The sequence below is a fragment of the Amborella trichopoda genome, chromosome 6 (assembly GCF_054954075.1).
Source record: "Amborella trichopoda isolate Santa Cruz 75 chromosome 6, AtrichopodaSantaCruz75HAP2 v2.0, whole genome shotgun sequence".
NCBI classification, from domain to species: Eukaryota; Viridiplantae; Streptophyta; class Magnoliopsida; order Amborellales; family Amborellaceae; genus Amborella; species Amborella trichopoda.
The window spans coordinates 43,232,090-43,240,873 of NC_142341.1; positions in this window are offsets into that span (position 1 = coordinate 43,232,090).

Below are 8,784 nucleotides of genomic sequence, written 5' to 3' on the forward strand. Positions count from 1 at the left end.
AAAATGGTTAAAATCAAATATATATATATATAAACATATGAAAATCTTGAAAATGGACGGTGCAGATAGTATGTTGTAAAATACATTATTTTTGAGACTTAAAATCTTTTTTATTTTCATGGTCATATATCTCGATGTCGAGATGATCAATCAAAGGGTTTTTCAACATTAAAACTACCTTTTCTTATAGATTTTTAAGGTGCATCCGTAGTTCTACATTATAAGGTTACATCCTTATATAAACTTTTTCCTTCTAGAATTAGGGCCTCTTTTTATTTCTATGAAACATGTCCACTCCTTTACTCTGGCTTAATAATGTAGTGTATAGTGTATAGATAAACAGGTAAAGAGGGTGAAGGGTAAATAACAGATCCCAAGGAATAAAAATAGGGTAGATACACATCATATTTTAACACTATTAAAAAAAGAAAAAGTTTATGTAAGTTTGTAACCTTAAAACCTAGAGGCTAAGTCCACAGCAAAAACCCATCGGAAAAAGCTATTTCGATGTTAAAAAGCAATCTAATTGCTCATCACGACATTGCCATGGATGAATGTGAAATAATAATAATAATAATAATAATTCGTCTTTCAAATAATATATATTGCAACACATTATCTGGACTGTCCATTTTCAAGATTCACATATGCTTATACATCTACTTGATTTGAACTATTTTTTGAGATCAAAATTTTATAGTTAGAAATGAAAATTGGATTCTCATACCATCTTAAAAAAAAATTTCACCAAAATTACATCTTAATGATAAAATTTGAAAGTATACCTTACTTTTTAGGTTGCAACCTTGTGCAAACCACACCCTTAAGAAAAATAGACTAGACATAAAGTCCAATATGATAAAATCAAAGAGGTAGTTTGGCAACTAGAAGCCACCATAGAAATGTGGGAGTTTTTATTTATGAATTCTGGAAGCTGAGCTTTAAAGTATCAAGTAATAAAAGAGGTTCTATTTGATTAAATTATGCGGATCACTGAGATTTATGAAAACATGTGTTTAAATGACGGTCAGATTTTGTAAACCTGGAGATCTGAAAGTCAGCCTTCATAAAAACTATGTTTTATTGCACATGTTTGATGCAGGGAGAGACAAAGTGAATAGAAGATACCTAATATATATTTATTGTGCATTACTTAAAATCACACGAGGTGGCATTATCATGGGACACACATGCGTTGACCATATTTCATAATAGTATATGCACATATATGACATTACATGTTAACCTGTAAAGCCTCTGAAAATATGGTTAGTTTCGTGAAGAAATGTGTCTATGTTTATATTAAGTTTTGATATTAAATTTGAGAAATGTTTATCTTCTTTCAAAATTTTCAGTTTAGAAATATATTTTCTTGAATCTTTTGAATGGTGTGGGAAAAGATTTGATTCTGATGGCTCGTCAAATTTTTTGTTTGATGTGGACCATTGATTCGCTTTTGGCAAGTGCTGAGGGTTTTCAAACAAGCGGGGTACTAGTCGATTTTTTGAACAAATGATACCTTAGGATGTCAACACCCAATACCTAGTCATGACGTTGTGGTTTTCATTCTGGCTTACACAATCTACTGACACTTCAAAAAAAAAAAAGATAACTCTCTAATCTATATGAAAAAATAGGTAGGGGGATGCGTTCCCCACTGAATTACCAAAAATAAAATAAAATAAACCACATGTATAATTTTGATTACCTTGTGTATAAAATTTTAGGATAAGTTTCTGTAAGGTCTAGACTTTATGAAAACAAAATAAAGTCTCACCTCAAATCCTTGTCTGGAAATCGCTTTCAACAATAGAGATCTCCATGATGCCTCTAAAACAACAATAAAATGTGAAACTCAAAAAATGCTATAGATATTAAGGATCGGTGAACACTTATTTTTATAACGCAATAAACAGTCTAGATAATTTGTTACAATATACATATTTTTATAGCTTGAAATCCTAACTTTTTTTTCACAATCATAATGTTCAAGGAGAGATGATCGGTGTAAAGGTTTTTCAATGCTTGAATTGAAATTTTCCGTGAGTTATGAGGTGAGACTTTATTTATTGCTGCCCTATCAAACCATTTTCTTAAATTTTATTCTTGGTTTTCCGTTTCGTAATAATATACTCTCGGTGCATAGTATACTGTAAAAAACAATTGTTTCATGCGGGCTGGACCGCATTTGTACAATATGTGGTCCCTAGGTATAAAGCATACATATTAAAGATAGATGCAAATACTTGGTCCATTACAAATAATTGTAACTGGCAATCCAAATGTTTTCTTCATATAATTATTATTTTTAATTTTCAAACTTTTTTTTTTTTCATATTCATGATCTCCATGTTAAGAATTATATATTCTCTAAAAATTAGAATCAAATTATATTTAAAAGATATATTTATTGCCAAGCCCACATTTCTACATGTGCAGGTCCTACTCTAAATCAAAACAACATAAAAAGTAAGGGGAAATGTCATTAAAACGAGCGTACCACGTTAAAAAAATCATTGAAGGTTTGCCATATCAACTAATATTTTAGCAAAATGGTTATCCATAAAGATCATTTCACTCAAATTCCCCCTAAGCTAATTTGAAATGTAAAAAAGTATCCAAATTATGGATGGAATATGAATAAGTCGGTTTAATTTTACTATTTCAATCCACTTAAAACGATGGAGCTAAATGACTTAATTTATTATTTATAACTCTATGCAGATATTATGAGATTCTATCAATTAGATGTACGGGTGTAAAGAAAGTTTAAAATTTTCTTTCACATGTGCTTTTAATTGATAGAATCTCCTAATATGTGCAGAGAACTCTCTGTATATCGATAATAAAAGAATATACAAGATTGATCTAAATATACAACCAATCGATATACAAGAATCGATTTAAATGGTTCGGGTTTGGAATTTAGAGCAAGAGAGGGCATTTTCGTTCTTTGGCTCAACTTAAGCTGCCGAGCTAAATAGCAAAGGGATTGTATACAATGAGACCATTTACCGTTTAAACAAGATTGTCACAGTTACTTGCAACCATTCGATGTGAAATTTGATAGCTTGGATGTGTCACAAAGTTTGAAATTTTTTTTTTTGAAGTATAAGCTTGGTCAATGGAATAAATGCAACCACCCAATTTCACATCCAATGGTCAAGATTAATGTGACCACCTTGTACCAAATTATTTGACCTAACCCCACTTTCCGTGCTTAGAATCTGGAACAAACTTGTGTATTTTGTTAATGGGTATGGTTTGTATAGAGCCGAGGCTCTAAACAATCAAAGTAAACTGCACCTTCAAATAGTGTCATTAAATGTGGCTTCAATAATAGAAATCTTTGTGATAGCCTTAAAATATATTTTTATCTTTAATTATACAATTTAAAGCTTAAAAAATAGTATAGATCAAGCATATCTATGAAAACTTGAAAATCTTGAAAATTGATGGTCCAAAAATGCTTTACAAGATGCACTATTTTCAAGAAATCCATTTTTTTCTCATTTCCATGTATCTTAATGTCGAGATGATCAATTTGAGGATATTTGGGCACCAAAACAACCTTTTCTAATGAAATTTTTGATGTAGGCTCTAATTCGACTGTTTAGAGCCTTAGCGCTATATAAACTTTTTCCTTTGATAATTTGAACTACCCAAGGCTTTTGCCAAATTATTAAAATTCTTGTACCGGTTTAGAATTCTAAAAGATATCTTAGGATATTTTTTTAACAAAGTAGTTAACAATGTAGTCAAGTGCAATACTTCTCTTTTCTAGCGAGTAGGTAAAATTTGTGAGAATGGGGTTGGGGTCGTGGTGGTATCATCACCAGTGCCCCAGTTAAGGTTTAGGTTTTTATTCTCACCTACGCTTTTAAAAACCACTAACAATTTAAAAAATGGCTAAGGGCACATCATCCCTACTGAATTATTCAAAAAAAAAAAAAAAAAGGGGAAGATTTGTTGAAAAATTGGTTAACTTAGGCACAATCAGTGTTCGCTAAATCGGCCAAGTCAGCTCGGACTCGATTGAGTTACTCGGGCTCAGGAAGTGACTGAGCCCGAGTTGTCTCGAGTTGGGGTCCAACTTGGGAATATTAAAAAGTTAAAAAAATTTATAAAAAATCTCAAAAAATAAAAATTTTATTTTTAATATATTTTTATGTTTTTTATTATTTTGGCAAAGGTTGAAAAGCATTTTGCCATGAATACTTATTTCTACATTTTTACTATATTTTTTAAAAATTTCAAAAATACCCCAATCACAAACTGCTTTTTGTAAATCCATTTTTCCAATTCTTTTTTTACCACATTTAGATGTGCTTTGTTTAATTTTACCTTTAAAAGATTTTCCTTTTTTCTGATTTTTTGTATGCTTTTTTATTGTTACATTTACATATTTTTGCTACTTTAGAAATATAAACATGCGAATTGAGTTGAAAAAGCAATAGTTAAAAAGTCCTACTCCTTTTCAAAAAGTGGGTCATCTTTCTATTTTATCAAAAAGAAAAAGTGATCCCTTTTCCCTTCCCCTCTATGATTGATAGAGTATGAGAATCTTTTCAATAATACGAAAATACCTGGGAGCTTCGCTGAAGTCAACCATTTACAAGGCATGAAATGTGCCGAGAATGCGGCAACCAGAAAATTAGAGAAACTAAGTAAAATTAAGGGAAATTTATGGTAATATCTTCTTCTTCTTTTTTTTTTTTTTTTTGGGAAAAATAAAGAAGCCATCTTCAATATGTTGTAATTTCCACCATGCCCTTTTTTTGCTTTTTTGCCTTTTTTTTTTTTTTAGTACCATTTGTTCAGAATTTCAAAATCCTAACTCAAAAGTATTAACAAATCGATTTGAAAATTGTAATTTTGAACCATTTTCTGTCTAGATTCTAGGCGAACCAGTTTTTAAGAAAAAAAAAAAAGGGAAAATATCGTACATAACCCTAATTCTCCATTTTATTTCATCGTAGACCCTCTTTCCATTTTTTTTTTAAGCGGTATAAATAAACCCTCAAATATTTCACCTAATCATTTCATCCCTTATTTCCCCGTTTATTCACTTTTGACAATAAAAATTGACTCCAACAAATTATTTTATTCCATATCAATCCAAAATTTTTTTTAACCATCATTTCCCCTACTTTCATTTTCACTATGGGAATCTCTCTCTATACATCAAGGCACCAATAAACCCTGATTTCTATACGAAGAACATACAAGAAATGCAGAGAAAAAGAGGAAATATCAAAATTAATAGAGATCAGAGAGAGAGAAAGTGAAAAATAAAAACACATATAACAATGACAAAGACATTGAAAAATAAATCAATGACCAAAGGGGTAGAGAGAGACCGGAAACAAAAGATTGATACTACAAAGCACCAAAAAAGGGAGGAATAGACGTTTCAAAGGCAGAGAGAGAGACAAAGAGTGAGAGTATCAGACGGTGAGAGCAATGGAGGTTTTGAAGGCAGGGGAAAGAGAGACAGAGAGAGAGGAGAGAGAGAGACAGAGAGAGAGGAGAGAGAGAGAGACTTACTGTGAGAGGTGAGCAGACTTTGCCAAATGGACAGAGAGAGCCCTTTCCGTAGTAGAGAGATATTATCGTAGTGAAAATGAAAACCGGGGAAAGGAGGGTTAAGAAAGATTTTGGATTGAGATGAAATAAAATGGTATGTTGGGGTCAGTTCTTGTGGCCAAAAGTGAATAAATGAGGAAATAAGGCATGAGGGGGTTAGGTGAAATATTTGAGAGTTTATTTATGCCTCTTGAAAGAAAAATGGAAGGAGGGTCTACTGTGAAATAAAATGGAGAATTAGGGTTCTGTATGATATTTTCCCAAAAAAAAACAAGAGAGTGGTAAGAGACAGATCATGTAGGGTGAGGATTTGGGTTCGGATTTTACAAATCCAAAGTAGGAACCAATTTGTATTTTGAAAATCGGAACCAGAACGTGGATAAAATATCGGTTTGGAGTTACACTTTTCAAACTAATTTGTTAATACTTACAATTTGGATTTTGAAAGTCCAAACTAATGGCATTTTGGACAAAAAGAAAAAGGGGGGGACATGGATAAATTACAACATACTGAGGATAGATTTAATTTTGAACAAAATATTAAAGATAAAAATTTGAGATCTTGGCTCAAATTTCTCTAAAACAATGAATAATTGGTCTTCTTTATTTAACTCTTAAACTTAAAAGCGAAAACCGTTTTAATATCCTACCAAAGTAACCATGCCTATTTCAAATAACAAATGCAATGCCCCTTGCCGCCTTAATTATAGGCCTTCCAAAAGAATTGCAAGGAGAACGGTTCTTGTTTCCCCTAATATGGCATTGATAATCCATTCTTGTTCAATTATTTGTTCTCCTTAATCCTTGCTTAGGGTTATCTTGCCTAGTGGTCTAACTAAATGATTTGATGTTTATTTCTCGACCATGCTTGAAGCCCTTGAAAGATTTGATGTATATATCCCTCTTTTTTTTGGAAAAGAGTTTTATTAGAACATGTTATCATTCTAATTATAATTATTTTCTCAATATTACTTGTATTTTGACAAAAAAAAAGTGACAGCCAAACTGTAAGGGAAAGTCTACAATAAGAGTATACATTTTTTTGTATGAGGAGGTCACAATCTTGATGTATGGCTTGGGGGTGGAAGGGTAAGGATACCTCTTAGATGTGGAGGGCTATCTTTAATGTAGGTCAATGATTTCAAGTTGCTTTAGATGGAACTTAGGTTGTGGTAGTCAAATTTCTTTTGGGCATCACAAGTGGATGGGGGAGTATCCGTTGAAGTATGTTTTGCCAGAGTTATTTGGGATTGTTACTAGGCCTAATTTGAAAGTCAGTGAAGCGATAGAAAGAAGGGGTCAAACTATTTCATGGAACATGTTCTTGGTCTATAGTCGGTTGAACAATGTATTACTATCCCAATGGTGTGCACTAATGAAATTGCTGGATAAGATTTATATTTTGCATAATGCGGAGGATGAGAATGGTGTCTTCTCCGTCAAATCGTGTTACAATCTTCTTTTTCATCACCGCTGGAGATGGTCGTGTCCTCATATTGCTCAAGTTTAGAAATGGTCGATTCCCCACAAAGTTCAAGTCTTTATTTGGTTGGTTGTTATGATTAAGGTTTTGACCATTGATTATCTGATTAAAAGGGGAAAAGTTCCGCCAAATGTGTGTTTATTATGCAAATCTGACGGTGAATCTGGTATGCATCTTTATTCATTGCTCATTCACTATGAGAATTTGGTATTGGTTGTTTGGCGTTCTAGGTATAAATTTGGTGCTTCCCCAATTTGTGGAAGGGATAGTTTCACAATTTACTCTATCTCATCTGCCTACAACGGGTAAGGTTATTTGGAAGATAGCTAAAGGTGTCATCATTTGGGAGGCATGGAAAGAAAGAAATAGAAGGACTTTTGATGGGAATTCTATATCTTTTGAAAGATTAATTCATATTATTAAACTTTCTATTTGGTCGTGGCTATCAGTGACAAAAGAGAGATGGGGTATCTCTAAACAATCTTTTCCGTCTTGGTTGTGCTAGTAGTAGACCGAGATGTATTTGGATTGCTGCCTTATGCTGAAAGTTTAAAGCTCAATTTAGATGGGAGCTCTCTTGGTAACTCTGGTTTAGCGAGAATTGGTGGAGTGTTGCGTGACTGTTGTGGTAACATCATTTTTTCATATGCCGGCCCGATAGGTATTGCAACCGCTAACTATGTCGAGCTTAGCGCTCTTCTAAGTGGTTTGGAGATTTTCATTGATAGAAATTTTGCTAATAGGCGCTGGATTGAAGGTGATTCTTTGAATGCAATAAGGTGGTGTAATAAGGAGCAGCGAGTCCCTTAGAAACTTCGGTCTTTATGGTTGCAGATTATGGATTTGGTAGCTTCCATGTCTGTCGCTTTTTCTCATGTTTATCGTGAAGCGAATACTGTGGCTGATGCTTCGGCGAAAGGTGGTGCTTCTTTACCTTATCTTGTTATCTCTAATGATGTAATTTCCTTTTTATAGTGATCAATAAAAGTAGAAACATTTGTCAAAACAAAAAGGAGGTCACATTCAATTTCAACAGTTAAATGTGAAATCAAGCAGCTGAGAATGCATTAATCAATGTGATCAAAGTACAAAAATGTATTTCCAAACACTTTGATACACTTCAAGTTATCGAATTTTATGTGTGATAGCTAGGGGTGGCTGTGACCTAAAAATGCACAATCCCGAACTATATGACCACTTAAGGTGCACAACAACCGTGTCTACAACACATATCAGGTTAGTTTGTCATGTCCTTTTTGCATTATATCCCAATAACATTTGTAGGTTCATATTTTTATTATTTTAATAGAAATTATATACTATGAGACTATTTGCTATTATTATAAAGTCACATTCACTCCTAGCCTCAGAGATGTCAAATAGGATGGTTTGGGCGTATTACAAAGTTCGAGAGCTTTTTTTTTTTAACTTTGAATTAGTCAGTGATAAACTTAGAAGTTACAACCACCCGATTTAAAATTTGACAAACAATGATTGTGACTTCTTTGTACTAAACATAAATGGAAGAAAGACCTATGTGATCGTTTATCGGGAAATAATAATTTTTTTTTAATTTCACCTCTTTTGTTTTGGCAAAAGATCACTTACAGGTGGTCTTATTACAACAACTTATACTTCAAAATAAAATCAGCATAACAATAAAACCAATATCTTAAAACTTGATGCCATTAAAATAACTATGCATTATGCTTGAA